This window comes from Mastacembelus armatus, chromosome 23 (genome assembly GCF_900324485.2).
Source record: "Mastacembelus armatus chromosome 23, fMasArm1.2, whole genome shotgun sequence".
NCBI lineage: Eukaryota > Metazoa > Chordata > Actinopteri > Synbranchiformes > Mastacembelidae > Mastacembelus > Mastacembelus armatus.
In genome coordinates, this window is record NC_046655.1 from 13,053,113 (window position 1) to 13,073,001 (window position 19,889).

The 19,889-nt window shown below is 41.5% G+C and overlaps 1 protein-coding gene across 1 annotated transcript in view; it reads left to right on the top strand.

Annotated features, from left to right (window-relative positions):
- The first annotated feature begins 6,331 nt into the window (after positions 1–6,331).
- The window catches only part of syt1a (synaptotagmin Ia), a 62,967-nt gene continuing 49,409 nt past the window's right edge, over positions 6,332–19,889 (top strand). The window contains exon 1 of the mRNA XM_026326937.1: positions 6,332–6,423. The gene's annotated coding sequence lies outside the window, so the exon portion shown is untranslated. The remainder of the gene's footprint in view (positions 6,424–19,889) is intronic.

Here is a 19,889-nt window from a genome sequence, read left to right on the forward strand (position 1 = left end):
ATGCTAAATGCATGTCATGCCCTTTCTCATTTCCATTTATATGATAAACATGTGTCTTTGTGATGGGTAGACTACACAAAGGACCATGTTTTCTGATGCACATCCAAAACAAATTTTGCGTATTAGAAATTTTCACTCTCGCTGACCTTGCAGATTCTGTGTGGCCGGGCAGTAACAGGGTTGCTAAGGTAATTTAATTACCAGACCCTCCATAGGCAAGGGTAATTACTGCTTTGTAAATCCCCACTAATCCCCCTTCTGAGTCCCCTGCACAGACTCGGCCCGGGGCGCTTTAACAGCCAGCGCTGACTCCTTGATCCCATCCCAGACAGGAGTCCTCCAAAAAACCACACAGTTCCTGTCTGCTCAAAGATGCTCTTTGGTGACTTGATTTATGTAAGATGTGCTCTCCATACTGTGCTCTCTTTGCTTCTGTGTCTATCTGCCTCAGTGTGTTTTTCAGTCTAAAGGGCTTCAGTCGTCAGTCCCAGTGAATTCCTATTACGTTGCTCTCCCCTCCTCGTGTGTGAGTCAAGGGGAGGCTTGGGTCAAAAGGGCCACTCATCTTCCTGTAAGACTGTCGTAATTATCACTGCTGGGATGAATAGGATGTGACCTTTGTGAGCAGCAGTGACTGGAGGCACAAGTGAAGGAAAGAGCTAATAGGACTCACCAACATAACTCCTCCTCAGTTAATGTGTAAATAAAAGTAATAGGCAGATAAATTGATTTTTATAGTTGTTCCATTCAAAATGTTTTCCCAAATTTCTTCTTTTTTCTTCTTCTTCTTCTTATTACTAGTAGTAGTAGTAGAAGTATAAATAAGGTAATTTATGTAGCAAGTGTGTCTTTAAAAGACTGTATATTAAATACAAGCTGTGTATTCACAAACCTTTAGATCATATCAAAGCAGCACATACTGCAAAACACACTGTAAAAACAACACAGACTGTCTGTTTACACATGGAGCAACATTATGATTTAGAGTAGTCCAGTCCCTTTTGCTTTACATCGATCCATTGTTAATATAATATAATATAATCTAACATATTTGTTGGTACAGTGCAGCTTTTTCTTCTATAGTTGTAAATGAATCACAGTGATCATACAGTTGTTTTTATGCAAGAAATGGCCCAACCGCCATTGTTCTTTTCTAAATAACCATATAGTCTTGTTTCTAATGAGGTGAGATTGACTTTCCAATTAACAAAATAGATTGATTTTTTTGTTTCTCCTCTCAGAAGACAAGATGTTCCACATCAAATGCAACCTGCAGTTTAGTTTGAAAATGAAATAAAGGAAAACAACTGAAAACAAAGCCATCTGGAAGTTAGAAATTACAGTATGTTGATAATATGATCTGAACAATGGTAAATAGAGTAGCTGAATGCAAGTTGTAGGTGATTGGCTAAACACTGAGAACACAGACAGAATCCTCTAAGTGACTTTGTAACCCACAGGAGTTAATAAAGGAAAAGGAGCATCTCCTCCTGCTCCTCCTCTCACCTCAGTGTGCCAGCTGAACATCTGTGTGACATCAGTGGCCTTGGCAAGTGTTAGTGACCCGTGCAGGTGTTCTGTGCGTAACTGTGTGTGTGTGTGTCCGCAGTGTGTGTGTGTAGGTGGCAGTTTGCGTACAGTATCTGCAGCATACATGTGTGTGAGAAAAATCGGGTGGTGGGTGAAAGAAGCACCTGTGTGTATTGAAAAGAGTTCTCTGAATAGCTCCATGTTTGAACAGCCACTTATCTAGCGATAAAGCTGCAAGTGATTTGAGGCAGCTTCCTGCCAGCGCTGGAGAGAGAGGGAGGATGAGCGGTGAGAAAACTAGAGAAAGAGAGAGATTAAATGAGAACATCAGCAGTGATTAGGGTTACTTTACTCTATTTGGAAGTGTGTGTCGCTGTCTCTGAGAGAATAAGCACTAGATACTGTGAGAGGATCAAACCAATGTAAACACATTAAGTACGATTTAGCCAAATTGTTAAATTTAGTGTAATATATCTGCAAAAATCAGTGCAGTTGCTAACATAGTGAATGAAGGTGCAGATGTGTGTGGGTGGATGGGGAGTGTGGCAAACACCAGTATTCCTATGACTGGTGATGCAGGCTGCACCAGGGCTACACTCAAAAACAGGACTGAGGATTGATTTGAAAGAATCTTTTACCACAGGCTGAAAATCCACTTTTTAGACTGCACCTCCAGTAACCCCTGCTAGCACTTACTTACATTTCTTTACTTAAAAAAAAAAAACAGCTGAGCACTGAGCATGGTTTTAGTTGTTTATTTAGAGAGACCTGTTGTGATTCTTGAAGACATCTACTGTAGCTTTTGTATCTATTAAATTTCAGTGTGCTGAACGTGCTTTACCCCGAGGTGCAGGCCATTATCTTTAAAATTACATACATTTAGTCTGCACCAATAGTTCAAAATGGAAAGTATGGCTGTGGAGAACAGTAGGGGTGTAACGATTAACATAAAGTAGCTCCATTGGTCATAAGAGTTTTTCAGAACTTTTAAATTTGAATGTTCATTCACAGTAACAGGGTTGGCTAAAGTGTTTCCAAATTGAATGTAATGTAATCTGTGGAAAGGTCTGGTAACAATCAACCAGTCATATCAGCCTATTAGGGCCTTTTAAAGCTCTGAGCCTCTATATACACTCACAGTCCACAAATACACGTTTCCTGTAACGAGATGTGCAAATTCAAGTGCAAAGGGCCGATAATGTTTCTTTTTAAAATGGATTCATGTTTGAAAGTGGAAAAATGGATTCATATTGAAAGTCCAACGGTCACCTTGGTTTTTATCAGGAAAATGTCCCTTTGCAACTTTCCCCTGCAATATATATATATATATATATTATAAATATATAGATATACCTATGACTGAATTACCTGCCCAGACACCGTGCAACAGAAACAACACCTGTAGATTTAATGATTGTTTCGTACAGGTCGCTGTATGTCATAATGTCCATAGATATTACCATGATCAGAGAAGACATTATCTTCTATACTTGACATTGTTGTCCAACCGTAATAAATCTGGGTACAACATGAGGAGTCAAGGACGTATTAGTCATTAAGAACAAGGTGCAAAAACTACTTCTGCTCTAAAGCTTGACATCCTGTCTGCTAGTAGTTGAATCAGACCAGAGATTTGCAGTGTCCAAAGGTGACCATTCAAATGCTTCTGACATTTTGGAAATTGTTCACCCATCTCCTTTTATTTCAGTACCTTTTTCTTCTAAATGCCATTTCAGCCTTTTCATTTTTCTGTCACCCCGCTGACCTCCCTTCCTCCTTTTTCCTTTCTTGTTCCATTTAGGTTGACCCCTGACAGGCTCCTGGTTTGAAAGATTTTCTTTGTGTTCATTGTTTGTTTTGTTTTGAAATGCTATGGTTTTTCTGCACTGAACTGTTCCACAATCACTTGTCAGACAGCCTGGCCATTTTCTGACATTTTCACTGGTGTTGAAATTTTGCAGGTGGAAATTTCTTTTTGCTGTTTCAAGTATAATTTCTAAAGAAACCTGCCCACTTCTTCTTTTTCTCCAAGATCTCTTCAACTAGACATACCAAATAAAGTGATAAATGAATGTGTTCTAAAGGCGAGAGCTGCAATAAATTTTAAGTTTTCATTTAGTAGAGGAAATATAAATTTTCTCCAGCAGATAATAGGATGTTCAGCCAGTAGAAAGCGTTCTGCGTGTTTAAATGTCAGTCTGGGAGTTTTCTTTTTTTTTTTAACATACACAGATAAGTGCTGTAGCTTTAGAGCCCAGTGACATCCACAGAGTTAAAAAAAACAGTCCAGTCATTAGTGATTTCACAGCTGCCTACATTTTTCCTGTTTAAAGCTCCATTAATCTCAAAACAGATCATACAATATACAGATTTTTCTGAGTGTTTACTCTTTCTCAGCCAAATTGTTTAGCCTAAACTGTTATCTTCCAGCCAGTTTACGGTTGCAGAGGAGATAAGCTTAGATGTATTGGAGGTGTGCAATTTCCAGCCCCTTGCTGTGATAGCGAATGCCCTCTGCAGTGCTGTGATGCGTGTTTAACCGACTTTGTTGGGACAGAGAACAGATACCCTTTATAGAGGATGGTCTGTACTGCTCAGCATGGATGCACTTTTTCCTCTGCTCATTAGAGTCGAACCATAAACTGCTGGGCCGCAAATCTGCACCGGCCACATTACCTCATCCAGTAATCGACCCCCCCTCACCCTCCACAGCCACACAAAGCAAGACATACACATCACGCACACACACAGAGCCAATGAACTCTTGCTTATGTACAGAGGAGCAAGCTGTGTAGTGTCCAGGCAGGGCGTTGGTTGGTAATCATTAACACAGACTCCCTGTTTGCTTTGCAGCAGCCCTGCCTATACGTCTGTTAGCTTTTACTCATGTGTACATGTGTGTTGTCAACCGTGCCATGTGTGTCATTGTGCTTTATAACCCTGTGTACCTAATTTAACATGCTGGGCGCCTACATAGAGAGAAACTGACACACGTTTGCATGTACAGTACACACACATATCTAACATCTGCTCACGACTGTTGTTCCATCTCACAGACTCAGAGTTTGCTGCAGACTTCCTGTTTTCCAGTAGCTCATAAACGAGTGTTGTAGAGTGGAAAATGGATGCCATGCACATGCCTCATAATTAATCTCTAGACACAACAAGCAAACACTCCAAAGGTAAATTCAAGGATTTCCAGGGGAGGGGGTTGATTGGATGCCAGATGACCTGTAGGCAATTAATGCGTGGCAACAGGAAGCACTGAGAACTCTCACTCATAGGTTCCAGTTCAAACACATGAAAACTTACTGTGAGTCCCTGACTAAAGTGTAAGAAGACAGTGAATATCCATAGAGTTCATATGTTTAAACGATAAAAGGAAAATACAGGTCTGCCTTTCAAAATGTTTACTACAGATCAGATAAATAGCAGGATTGCACCATATTAAAGATGTCCTGACGAGACAAAAAAGTACAAACAAACATTTGACTGGAAGCGTGGTTCTATACTGTGAGAACCATGAATTTTCTGCCTGGTATCTGTCAAATGATTTTTTTATTTAATTATTATTTTTTGGTGAATAGTTTTAAAGACTGGGATTTTAAGAAACGTGATTTGAATACTGTAAACAAAAGCATTTGCTTTAAGACTTTGTGTTTGTTGGTATTTGCTATTAAAAGAATATCACCAGTCACCACACAACAGTCTTAAATTGTCATTTTTACCTGTGGTCAGCACTGTATTGCATCTTTAAAGATATGCTTGTGATCTCAACAGTGATCTGTTTTTACCAGGGCTGAGTGTTTTACTATTTGTCATGGTGTCCACCCACCAAACAAGTACAGCTTTTGGTATGGCACAGGTGTTTTGTTCTTCCCTGGATATGTCGTTCATACAGACTCAAATGATGAAGTGTGATAATGCAGGATGTGATGTATTTTGAATACATTTAAAAATGAAGGGGATATCTGCAGCCTGTTGTTATCGCTGTGTCTATAAATGAGACCAGATTTGTTAAATCTGCTGCCTCAACATCTGCTTAGAGAACCGAGCGCCACATCTGGCTGAACAGAAAGTCAAGGGCTCAGGCAGTTCCTAGTGTTTCTAGTTCCTTGCTTAGCATACGCTAACTCTGGGAATGCCCTTGACTAGCGGTTTGAAGAATGGGATGTAAGCGGCAAAGAACACACCAGTAAGTCCTGAGGAGAAACAGGAAGATGGGGGAGAGCAGGATAAATGTGAATGAGCAGCAATGATGGCTTTAAAAACAGAGTCAGGACAGTTATCATACACACTATGAATGCCTCATTACCATCATTCATTAATCACCCACATTGTTACTGGGCTTTCATAGGCTGCATTGTGTTATTGCAAGAGAAAATGTCACCTGAAATGCTCCATAAGGCAAGAATAAGTTTGTTGATGGTGTGTGGAAATGCGCTCGAATACTACATCCGATTGATATTTGTTTTCGTGGAGCAGAAGGTGTGAGTGGGTTGGGGAAATGTCAGAAAGCAGTGAGCTGAGAGAAAGAGGGGATGTGTGCATTTCATCTGAAAAGAGAGCAAGCTATGGAGAGAGAGGGAGAAGCTGGGGGAGGGGGCTGGAGTAGGTGGGCGGGAAGAGAGGAGGCGAGTATCACAGACAGACAGAGGGTGCAGGGATAGCGAGCTGCTTGCTTACCGGAGCTGTTCACTGGGTGTTTGAGCATGTGGTTGTGAGCGCTTCTTGAGCTGCCGTGTGAAACAAAGGGGACATTGCTTTTTAAACCTTTATTTTTTTACTTTTTTTCTTAAAGTGCCACATCAAGCTCTCTCGGCGAAAGCAGAACTTGTTTGAAGCCCTTCCTGGGATTGAGAAGAGGACCCAGGCGAGACAGTGTGCTGCCAGGTAAGACATCATAAACACATGAGACGGTCACAGTGTGGAGGTTTCACAGTCAAAGAGGCATAAGAGCTTTGGTCTGTGTGGCTGCTTTGAAAATAATACATGTCATATGTGTTTGAAATGAAGAGAACGTGCTGTTTCTGATGTGATGGCTCGTAGGACACTGTGCTGTATGTGTGATTGGACAAGTCAGGACATATACAGGAGGAGGAAGAGGTGTAGTGTCTTTGACAGTGGCCAATCCAAGATGATGGATGTCAGATTTACAGTGACAGGGAGTTACTGAAAAGAAAACACAAATTTGCAAGATCTGATCCATTTTGTAGAAATTGACGAGAGCGGGAAGATTATTTGCCAGACTTTCTTGTTTTGAAATGCTCCTGTTGCCTCAGCAGTGTGGCATTTAATGCTCTCACTAGAGATTAAAGTTGACTTCCTGACATTAATAAAGCATTTCTCCCCCATATAATGAGTTCTCTTTAGAATCTCCCATTTCTATGCTTCTTGAAAACTGTTCCAAATATTAGCGGTCCTGTTGGTGTGTGTGTGTATTTATGAGTGGCTGGATGTGGCTCTCCAGCTGATAGGATGCGTGACATTAGTAACAGGGATAAGCAGACTCCCAACGAGGGTTAGGCTGAGCTCTAGATCAGCAGCTGCTTCTCACGCTCACTGTGACAGCGGTGGCAGCAGTGATGTCAGGAGAGACACTTATTCTTTAGAGAAAGGAGAAAAAACATGCCATATTTAGCAGTTGCACCTATAGTTTGATACAGTGGCTGCCTAACATGGGGCTTGCTTTCTCGGTCTTTTAATGAGAAGTTCCACTGTAATCGAATCACTACGCTGCTTTCCCTGCTGTTTGTCATTTCCCCTTTGTCATCCCTTATCTCTCCCTCTCTGTCCTCATTATCCCAGATTCAACTGAATTGAACTGGTCTCTCTCGCTTCCTTCCCTCCCTCCATCCATGCTTGCTGACGTACAGTAGACTTTTAAACAAAGACAGTCTAGAGGGCCAGAGGCTGAACAAAGCTTCTGTGTTCTTAATAACGTTTGCACTTTTATTTTTTCCACTTCTCTCATTTAGAAACATGAAAGAGGTGAAGGCTGGTATTCTGTGGGGCTTCAAATAGCTCCTGTCTATTTGATTCTATTGTCTTGTGCAGGAACAAGCCATGAAAGCAAACATGCAGCTTCTGTCTTTTCAGATTCAAAACCAATTCACTTGGATTTTAGTTCTATTTTGACTCCATTTTTCCACCACCTTCCAAATCCTTTATTCTCCTGCAAGGTCCAATAAATCCTACTCACTTCCACAGTGCCTTTGTGGCTCCATGGAGAATGGATTTGTACATCCAGTAGTGGACCTGAACAATCTACTCACCTCTCATATTCAAGCCTTTGTTACAATTAGATTTATATGTAAAATCTGGAGTCATTTTTTTGAGGCCATGATTTATTCATTTTAAGGACAATTTCATCATTTTTCTGCACATCGTTGTTCCCACTGGCATTGTCATGCGATTTAAGAACTGTTGTGTGTGTTGCGTGTGTATCCATAGTGTGTTGTGTGTGTGTATCCAGCTGTGAGATCCCCCATTGCATCAATAGTTAATGAACGTCTCTGGCGCTCACTCACACAGCCCATTCACGCAGTGTTTTTGTTTATCTAACGGCTGTTCAGCCTTGACTGGCACATGCTGTATCATTGCATTTATGAAGCCTAAACACAGCTCAACCTGAGTTGCAAATAGGCAAAATGTTGACCTTCATGTAACCTTGCACTGTCACCGTGGGTGTTCTGCGAGTTATTAAGGAGCAGCAACATTTGAGAGTAATGGCTCATAAAACAGTGAAAGACAATTGTGTACCTGAGGAGACTAAAATAATACTACACCTAGAATATTTCTGTAAATTCTGTTGATCACTCCATCTATGAACATTGAAGCTTTCATGCCAAGAGCGGCAGGCAGCTCCTTTCGGTCCACTGGAAGCAGTCCGCTCTCTCCATGACTCATTGCCTCATCCACTCTGATTGGCTGGCGCTCCTACTCAGTGGAAAGACAGGACCGAGAGGGGTTGGCCTCTCATGTGCAGGGATCAGCCGTTCCTTTCACACATTCACCCTACTGGATGCATATTCACAATATGCAATAGGGTAAAACACATGCATGAAGCAGAAAATAGAAATAACAAAAGAGGCCTTTGATTGCTGAAAGGCACGGCGTCTGCTGTCATCACTTTTGTATCACACATCACTTGCCTGCCGAAGACATTCACACATTTGAGCAAACTATTACTGAGATCATTGTTTTTGAGACAGGCAAAATATCATCGAGTCCCACAGTCATGTTTTGCATCTATCTAGGGGATGTATGGGATTCAGGTTTCTAGCACCCCCATCCCTTTATAGATGACGCCGTCACATGTGACATCTCTGAAGCAAACAGGGTGTGGAGCTCCCTGCCTGCTGTGACGAGGGCTCCTTTGCCTCTTACAGACAGACCTGACTGAGACAAGGTCCTTCCTGCTCCACCCAGTCAGCCAGGAAGCAAGTTCCCCATTTCTTTCCTGCGTGGGAAGGGCCTCTGTGCACAGGCCATGCAGCGCTGATTCAGACCATGGACAGCGCTCCTGTACAGAGGGGGAGAGGTGCAACAAGCAGAGGGTGAAATTTCAGCACCACCTCTTGTGGACTGCACCAGTAGTCCATATAGTTCAGAATCATACGGTGATAGGCTCGGAATGATGGCAAAAATCAGACTACATGTTCACAGTGTGAAACGATGGAGAACATTGCCTTGTTTGTAAAGATTATTCATACTGTGATTAGATAATATACTGTGAGGAATGACAGATTTTACATTTTGCTAGAAGAAGGCAGTCACAGAGACAGCAGTGTCTTCATTTTTACCAGCCTCAGTCTGTACGGGTCTGTGAACCATCACTGACTGTCGGGGCTCAGTACTTAACCAGGTATTCTGGCTAAATAATTACCAGAGTCACCAAATTGGAAAAGCTGGCAAACAGGGTGTGTGCTTCTTTTCTTCAGTGTGTTAAATCCACTGGAGCTTTAAATCTGTGTTGGCTTTCAGTCAGGGACGCTTGTCATGCACTTTCCTATAGCTCCGTAGATTTATTTCATTTTTAAATGTTATAGTAAAAAGAAAAAAATATTTTTCCAAGTCAAACTTGAATTCATGAAAGATTGAAATGTATATGTGAGCACGGAGACATCACTATCAGAAAATGGTTGTGTTTCACTACTGTGCAATGGAAACATATGTAGAAAAAGCAGGTCTTGGCCCCGCCCCTGCTGTAAATTCAGCAGATGTTCTGCGTTAATTCTCTTCTTGCACTCACAGAGCTCACAACTACAAATCTGGAGCGTACACTTTGTGTTTGCCTTGCTCAGCATTGGTGTGTCATATCCAACAACGCCATCTCCCATGGCAACACGCTTCATTTCACACTACAAATCATTGTGATTAATCTGCTTTGGCTGAAATAAATGTGATGTAGGAGTCAGTCAGGCATTAGTTGGATGCAGTTTATTGCTCCTAATGCATGCTTTTACTACTATGAAAACACTTGAGGTACAATCATTAATGCAATAACATTTTTATAGTAAGTATGTCTATATATTCCATAGCTAGATGCAAATGAACCTGCCGTCATGAATTAATTGGATGTATTTTGAGTCTGTGATAATGGTGAACACGGTGAGAGACTGTGACTTCAGGCATGAATATGTTATTTTCTGTAAGGGCTGTTAGAGAAAAGCTCACTGCCGTCTGCTCTCTGATCTTTGACGCTTACTAAGTTCAAAGTAAACGTTGGACGTGGCCACTCGGAGCCTTGTCACAGCATTAATACACTGTGAGAAGCCAGAGAGATGCTGCAGGAGCCACCGCTCATGCATTTAACCCACGCACGTCCACACAAATATGCATACATGAGCTCAGCATGACATTGATTTTGTACTTCATTGCATGCTCTGAAGTACAGAGGATATCCAGCCCCCTGAACCCTCCAGCTTCCCACGCACCCCGCCTGAAAAATAAAAGCTGCCCAAGTCCTGCCCTAAGGCTTATGTTATTACCAGTAGACAGAAAACAGCCGTCACGTTCTCTCTCTTCCTCTCTCTCACACTTCTGAACCACATACACATCTCCTAATTGAGACAGCTAATAACTAACCTGGGTCATTTGTATATGTTGGCATTAGCATAATTGAATAGGCATGAGTTAAATGTTTTTCCGCTGGTCTGTTAATAACACGGTCTGGAACAGTCTAACACGTGTGGCTGTGATTGTTCGGCTCGATGCTCTCCTGAACTGGGAGGCATCCATGCATTCAGTCCCCTCCCATCTGCCCTGACTGCTGTTCCTCTCTGTCAGCTCTGGAAAACCAAGGCGTGGTCATTTTTCTCTTCTGAGATGTCCGTGTCTGTGTGGGCTGGGAGTGGTCCCACAATGAAAACTGGCAGGAAGGCTGGTGAGTGCACACTTATGGCAGATAGATAGACTTGGACTAACAGCCACCACAGGTTCATTTTCCTGTGTCAAACAGATTGGGGAGGGTTCACAGATGTGGTTTCACTGTCTGACCTGACCACACAGACCACTTGGTTCTGTCTGAAGCCTAGTGTCCGTCATTAACCTTCCTTCTAGTAGAGAAATCATCGGGCAGCAGGAACATTGATAGCAGGAGGTAGGACACATGACACAGGTGACAGGAAGTGGTCTCCAAGGGAAGGAAGTGATGAAGGAAGGTGATGACGGGGATAGAGCGAGGATCTGTTTTGCATCTTGGTACACTGCAGCTGTCGTGCTCGTCATTGTGCTGAGTAAACCAGGGTGCTGTCTGCTGTGATCCAAGCAGAACAGAGGAGCTACTTTTTAATCACTACATCTCCGACTGCACAGAAGGCTGCATATTCACCAGAGACCTCTGTTTACGGAGATGGAAGGGGGCAAAGCTGACAGCACCAAGAAAGTGCAATCGTTTGTACTGCTCGGTGCACAGGTTACCGAAGGGGAAAGGGAAATTCAAGAGAAGCACGCTTTAAACATATTTAATTATCATAATACAGATTGTAGCTGGAGTGTTCAGCAAAATATGAACTAAGGATGAGAAATAAAGGAAAGCAATTAGACAAATTAGACATTTAATTAACGTAATATAGTTTAAATGTAGATAGAGTGCAGTAACATCAGTGCAGTGTACACGGTGCTGCAGCTGCTTCGCAGTGACCACTGACCCCTATCCTACCTCAAAGGATAGTTGTGTGTTAACTGGACTGTTCTTCTTTTAGACTTAACACACCTCCTCTTGGTCACTGATCAGAGTCTTGGATTTTCACCCTGCCAAACAGCCTTTGTCTCTGTGCTTTCTATTTACCAGGGTCAGTGGTGTCACTGTCTCTGTTTAACCACACACTCAGTCCTGGTTTACTGCAATTAAAGGATCTATCATGTTAACTGGCTTACACAGAGTGAAAGAATCCAGGAGGTTATCTTCAAATCTGGCATTTTCTCCAAACTCTGATGGCCTAAAGGAGAGCAGGCTGTGGTAAATGGAGGGTAATCACTGATCTTAGATGTCCACTTGGACGTATCTTATCAGACACCCCATCGAGGAGGCCCGCTACGGGAGAAAAAGATCCCATTATAGATGGGTCTCAGTGCAGTACACTGCACAAACATGAATACACAACCATGTAAATGAACTGTATTCATGTGCAAAATTGTGATTTATGTCTTCATGATTGCAAGGTTGAGGAAGGAAAAAGCAGCACTGCCGCTCCATTTCAGAGCTTTTCAAGTTCCTTCTTCTTCCTGCTGGGTGGAATGAAGTACAGAGACGCAAGTGGGTCATGTAAAAGGCTTCTGTGAGGATAAATTCACCTTCACCCTGCATTCGTTTGATGAGGATTTGCACAAAAGCCAGGTTTAAAAAGCCTGGTAAAATGCAATCAGAGCCTATACATTTCCTTTAGTGACACCCCCCCTACACACCCTCACTCCCAAGTGAAATGTTTAGCTAGTACAGGAATATATACTTTTTCACCATTTCTTTATCTCATGCTCCTTAACATCTCCACCTGATTTCACATCATCTGTTCTCAGATCAGAAGAGAAAGGTGGAAGTGTGCCGGGGCGTTGGGGGGGAGATATAGCAAAGTGTGAGATCGTTGTGATTAACAGCAGCACGTTGAGCTTATGCATTATTCATAAAACCAACTAGCAAAATCCAACCTTCCACATTTTGAGACCACCTGGGTGTGAAGACTAGCAATATGTCATGTTAAACAGCTTCATACAGTGGAAAGTAAAGTTTAAATCCCAGGAAGTTAATTGCCAAAGTCGAGGGGGACTGAGTTAACCAGCATCAGAACTTGTGGAGCTAAAACTGTATTAATAATAGTTTAGATGAACCTCCAAATAGTTTAAATGGAGTGCTTTTCTCTTGACTAAACCCAACCTCCCTCTCCTTCTCTCTCTGTGCCATAACTGTCAGTATAAATAACCTCTGGAGCTTCTGATATGATAAACCCCCAGGAGAAACAAATTACCCAGGATGCACAGAGAAAGCACAGCTCACACAGAATGAGCTGCTGGATTATGGTGGCTTGAATCTGACATTCACTGAATGCACTCTGCTAATTTACCGTTTCTACCAATAGTCATTGTGTGGTCACAGTTTGAGACTAAAATGTGTGTAGGGAGTGAGTGCAGGCACCAAGATAACCCATTCTGCTTGTTTTAAAGGTGACATCTCACTAATAATTTGTTATTTGTGCAGAACTACAGGCTGGTCATTTGCATTTAGTTGTGTCATCTCAATAAAACGGTAGAACAGTCTCTTTAGTTAGCTGTCACTTATATTTAAATAATCAACAGAAAATTTCTCTAACACAGTTTTGACAATTGTCTTTATTAGATTCTCACGTTTTTTATCTAAATTTTTAAATTTGATTTGAAGATGTTTGGGTTTTGGATTGTTTAAGACAAGGAAGGAATTGAGGAATTGAGGAATAGAGATTTAATTATTTTCTGGCATTTTATAGGCCAAAAGTTTAATAAAAAAAAAATATCCATAGATAGATTGTTTTGGTGTTTGTGCTGTCATAATGGATTACTCCAGTAAAGTAGTTACACATATCATTTAAAGGCCAAAAACATGACAGTTAATTGCATTAAATAAGTCTAGTCTGGTGAGGCGTGTGTTGCATTAGTTCTCCATTTATCTGTTTTTATCCAAAAACAATTAAAATACATCAATAAGCCAAACGGTTGTGCTGAGAGACAAATACCTTCATTACCATGAACACACATGGTAGTTTGTTTGGAGGTAATCCCACATACATCGTCCTGCTGCTCTAAATACTCCATGGAACAACAAATATTTATTAATCCACATCTGAAAATAGTCCTCAACAAATGTTTACTTCTGTTTGAATAATATTTCCTCTGAACTACAAGCCCCAACTGTTATTCAGCCCCTTTTAAGATGTACCCTGTAGTGACCCGTTTTGACAGATTTATATCATCTGGAGAAGATGATTGTTTTGTTTTTTTGGGGGATTTGTTGACAGTAAAAAATAAGAATATTTGCAGCTGTATAAGATTATAGTGCAGTCAGGCTGTTATAACCTGTTCCCATGTCTACAAATGATTTTCTTTGGTGGGGACTTATTTCAATACTTATTTGTCACAGCAACACAAACTGTTCTTATATCTAATAACATAACCATGATAAAGGTGTCTGTCCACTAGCTGGAAATTGCTACAAGAAACTGCATACTGATTTACATGTAATTACATTCTTCAATTTGTTTTGCAAACAATCACTGAAAATGTGCATGCATCATAAGTGACACAGGCAAAAATTGATACAAGGCAGACACTGACTAGGAAGGTCAATATTTACACTTGCTTAGTAATTGGAAACTAAATGTGATGTCAGTCACGTTTTTCTCTCCATGTTTCCTCCTCCTGGACGAGAGCAGGAAGTGCTGGTTGTGATGGAGCTCAGGCTTTAAGAGCTTTTAGTGAGCTGAATTAGCGGGCACTTTTTCCTGAATGCACCAGTCAGATCAGTGACAGTGTCTGACCTCAGGTTCTCTCCTGTGCGCGTCTCGTACCCCACCTGCTTTTCCCCCTTTGGTCCATCAATCAATCCAGGCAGCATCATGCTCTAGTAGGCTTGACTGGTACTAAAGACCCAAAGCCTTAGAGCTCAGTCCGTGGTGCTAACTGGTTCATGAATGCATTCTCTATTTACACATTTCTTTCTTGCATCTGTCTCTATAAGACACGTTGCTCAAAATGGCAGCGAACTGCTCAGAATCATTCGCCTACACTGAAATACTAGTCAGTCGTTCTATGATGCTCAGAGATTTCCTCTGACTTTCTTTTATCAGGTCGTCTCCTTCACACAGCTCAAGGCTGTTACTTCTGCTGGTCAAGGACCTTTTTTCTTAGTCCATTTGCCTTTTCATGCACCAGGCACTCGTGTGTTCATTCCTGCATTGATCCCATTCAGCCTGGCCTGTCTGTTTGTCTCCTAGCATCCAGAAAATATCATGTCTCTGTGCACATTATTATACCACTCGCACGGTATCTGAGCTGCATCCGCTTTTGTGTCAGTATGATGAGTGATGACAGTGCTCGGAGTCATGTCTTTTGTTATGTGCGTGGGCATATTGTTTGTTGTGTTTACCAGAGTGAGGTGGGAGCTGTTGTGGCCCCAGGCAGCGCCGTGCATGTGGGTGGGGTCGAGGGTTCAGGGGCAACCCTCGGTATCATCTCCACCCCACACGGCCGAATATCACCCTGCAACAAACGACTGACCTGGAAATTCAGTCCCTGTATTGATTAAATGCATCATGTTGTGTTTTTCGTGTTTGCTTTACTGATTTCTGTCTCTGCTGACTGCTGATGGATGACAGGGGTAATAAAGGATGGCTGTGTCTGTAATTGATTTTTTTTTTTTTTTTTTTTTTTAATCCAGGTGCTAAATAAACATTCTGACAGCACAGTGAGGGAATCTCAGACTAGATCATTTTCAGGCAAATTCTCCTAATTTCAGTTCATGAAGAAGGAATGTCTTGTCCACGTTCATATATCAGAGCTGTGACAGGCTCTAATTAAGTCTCCAGCCACACTGGAATGATATCACACTGTTTAGTCATAAAAAATGCAGGCGGCAAGAGCAGAAAGGAAGAATAGATGTGATTGAAATGACACATGACAGAGAGACAGAGAGGTAGGAACAGAGTTTTCACTCTTCGGTGATTGGTAGCAAGTTCAGCTTTTTACAGAACGAGCCTGCAGATGGCCGTCCTCTTCTGGCGTGGCCAAGACAGTCCGGGTTCATTTGTCTCCTCTTCACAGCGTTGTTTACATCCACCTGCATGCCCCGCCCCCCCACCTCCCTCATGCCCCTCACAGAGTCCAGCTTTCACCTGGCTCATCAAGGATAATGAGAAAATCCCTCAGACAGTGTTCACTGATTGTGTTGTTGAATTTTCTTCTTTCATTGCTGAATCAGACCAGATTTTTTAGATTGCAGATGTCCTTGTTTTTGAAAATGTACTTTCTGTTTTTCATAGCCAGGCAATATTGTTCAAATTAATCTTACATGGAAAAAAATATATATATTGTGCACAAAATAGTGAAATGTTCTGTTTCAGTGATGTGCTTTACATCCAGCTGGGGCTGCTGCTAACAATGAATTCCATTACGGATTAAGCTGCAGGTTTTCTTTATTGATTAAAATTAAATCAAAAAGTGTTAGAACATAGTAAACCTGCTCATGTCTCCAAATTGCTTTTTTTTTTATCGTAATGTAGGAAAATAACAAATTACAATAGTACCTTGTCGTCAAAAAGGGTGCCTTATTCCTGTGTGTTACTGTCCTGTTTGATGATACAATAATGAAAACTGCCACATTTTTGCGAGCAAAGTGTGTGTCCAGGCATGCGTGTGTTATCGTAGCCATACTGTGCTTGCAGCTGTGTATTATTTTCTCTAATTTGTCCAAAATCTGCTCAGTTGGAAGCAGATTTTTATTTTTTTTTTGTTTTTGTAAATTAAAAAAAACATGTGGCAAGCTAGGAAAAGGTACGCGACATAAATCTGTTTGGAATCTGTCCTACAGTACGCCTGTACTGCAACAGCTGCTACAGCCTGTTCTTTCACAAATGTTCAAAAGAAAAATGAATACAGTGCAGCGACAAGAAAAGAAAAGGCAGGCTACTATTTGCACCTCCAGCTTGCTAGACAGAGAAGAGAATTTATGTCAACATGTTTTGCTAACACATGATGATAGATTGAGAGTCCCTTTAAAGATTCTAGAGTTTAGTATCTGTGACCGTAAAGCTGCATTAAAAGATTCTTCATTTTGTTTAAACTTGTATATTTTAACTTACCCTTAGAGTCGTGATGAATTGGTGTACCAGCAGCTAGTGTATGTTTAATGTTTTTGTGCTATGGTATGCATATTTTATGAGAAAGGACAGGCTGTGTTCCTACCACACATGCAGGTGAACAACAGAATACATCCTGTTGTTTGGCAACGCTTTGCTTAATATGAAAGATGGAATTTGTCACATCTTTATTTTAAGGGAGCTGAATTTTCACACTAATTCCCAGCGTTCTAGAATGTGTAAGGGACGGCTTAACACCGTGCACCATCCTTGGTTTCCATGACGACTGTGATCCCTGTATGATAATCGGATTCCCGCTATAGCTATGAAAACACTCATTCCTGCTGGATCCAAGAAAATTATAACCTGAAAGTGCAGTAAAGAATTTGACTGTGTGACGTTAAACATGCTCCGTAGCAGAGCCAGCCTGGGGGTCGGACCCCAGTGAGGCTATTCATGAATACAGAGCTATAGTGTGGTAGGGAGCTAAGCCATTTACTTAATAAGATAAAGATATTCATTAGCAGTGTTGGATGAGTTTTGTTTTTAATGTGCTGTGTGTGGTATTAGAGGAAGAAGAGCATTAAGATTAAAAAAGGGAACACATCATTGACTCGCCTGCCTTTCACATCACACCTTTGAGGATGACAAAATATGGAAACCAATTTGTGTTTGTCTTTCTTTCTTTTTTTTTTTTTGGGTACACCATGCATTTAACACTCTCACACCTGGAGTTTGGTTCAGTTGTCTGACCCAAGTAAGAGAGTCGTCCAGTAGCTTGGAGAAAATTCATAATTGATTAGTTTTGTGTAAACTGTGGAGCAAGATGTACAGTATCCATCAGTCAAGTAACTGAGCAGCGGCTCTGTTACCACAGTCTATTCTGTGGTTTGAATGGCCTCATTTGTGTTTCCACACACTGAGGGTTTTTATCCTACATTAAATTTCATAGAAGAAATGGGTGACTGCATAAATTCTTGTCACTGCCTTGGTCTTTCACATTTATCTGCAGCTCAGAGTATGACAACTCTAGATCCCCTCTTCTTTGCACAGGACAAATGACCTTATTACCACAAAGGACCATTCAAAATAGGATCATGTCAGCCATGGCAAAACGCTTCTGACGAAATGCAGACCTGCTTTGTGAGGCACTCTCTCTTTCTCCCGGAAGCCATCAAAAGCACATTTTACAGACCAAACGAGTTTTAGAGCTTGTTTGCGCTTCCAATACACATCAAGACACTCATCCAGAACCTCTGGTGGACTAAACAGCAATGTCAGTTTCTGTATAATTCAATACTGTCCAGGCGTTTATGAAGGAGCACCCGCCACTGAGGCTGATTTGCAGCTGAGGACACATTTGTTTCACCATAATGAAGTTTTTCTGTGTACTGACGGAGATATACCTGGAGGGCAGCACTCCTCCTCTGATTTGTTGTGTGACTGAGTATGTGTGCTTTTGTTTGTATAAGCTTTTTCCTCATGTTGTCGTAGCACATAGGGGGCAGGAGAGAGAGGCCAGGCACACAGTGTTCTCCCTTGTGGGAAATTAGTGTCTGCATGCATAATTGCAGGACTGGATAGGATGCCCAGGATGAATTTTTCTTGGGTATGTACATACAGCCCTGAAACCCTCTACATTATCTGCACATCACTCCTGCTTTGATGATAATCACTGTTTGCAACTGTGTCACAGTGAAAATGTTTGAGTTTCGCGTGCGATGAAGCAGCTTCGTCTTTTGACAGTGACTCTCTGAGGGGCAGGTTGGCGTCACACTGACCTCACCGCTCTGAAGGCCACAGCTGTTACTGTCCTTTAAAGAAGTGAAGTTCATTGATTTGGATCTGAACTGCTGCAGTGAACAGCAGCGGCTAATGAGCCCAACTTGAGTTAGTGCCCAATCACAAACTATCAAGCCTGATTCATAATGGCACACCCTAATAGCATGACTGATAGACTGATAGACCAATCATATTTGTGTCAATCATCCAAAATCGGCTTGCTCTTTGCAGTGGATTAAATTGACTTGCATAAAGATCACTGTTTGCACACAGTTTGTGTTGCTAGGTAAAGGTTAAATAACACTGTTCATGTATTTATCAGACTAATTCACTGAAGCTCAAAACCAAAATCCTCAGAGGATTTTACAAAGATATCACAGTGGCAACTGTTTTATCTTTTGAGGTGATATCTGCAGGTGAAAATATATACATATATATATATATATATATATATATATATATATATATATATATATATATGTAAAGTAACAGAGAAAATACACAGCTCACATCATAATAGATGAGACATATTGTCACTTTTAAAATAGGCAGAAACCTCCAGGATCTAAAAGTCCGTAACGGTGTGCTTTCCCCTCCCTTCTCATATCACAAATTTAGCCTAGCTGAACTCGCTCTCATCTGAGTGACTCGTCAGATCATTCATCCTGGCTTTTGCCCCTCAGGTGAGCCACGCTCCTCATTCGCTGTTTATGCAGGTTGTCAACACCTGACAGTAGATGAAGTAGGGCTGGCAGTTGGTTTCTCTTTGCCTGATCAGTCTGGACTGTTGGCCCACAGCTGAAGGTCAGAGCAGGGTGGCCTCTCACGCATACACCCTCGTTCACATGAAGAATCAGGCCAGTTTAGGAGGAGATTTATGAAGTAACTAGGAGACATCTGGAGAGAGCTGGAGGGTGCAGAGACAAGCCAAATTACACTGAAATTAAGTAAATCTGGGTTTGTGTAAAACTTTACGGCAGACCATAATATCTGTAAGCGTTTGCTGACAGAGTTCCTGCTTGTAGTATCCAGATAAATGTTTGTCCAAGGTGTAAAGCCGTTATTGTTGCATTGTTATTTAAAAAGGCATCTGTTATGGTAAAATCTAAAGATCAGGTTGTGCTCCTTAAAGCTAGTGATCACATGCCTTTCAGGAGTAACACCAACAAGTGAAGCCATGTTGTCTCTTCCTTTTAGTATTACTTTTAATTCCACTGTCACCCTGCAGAACTCAGAATCTGTTTACGTAAA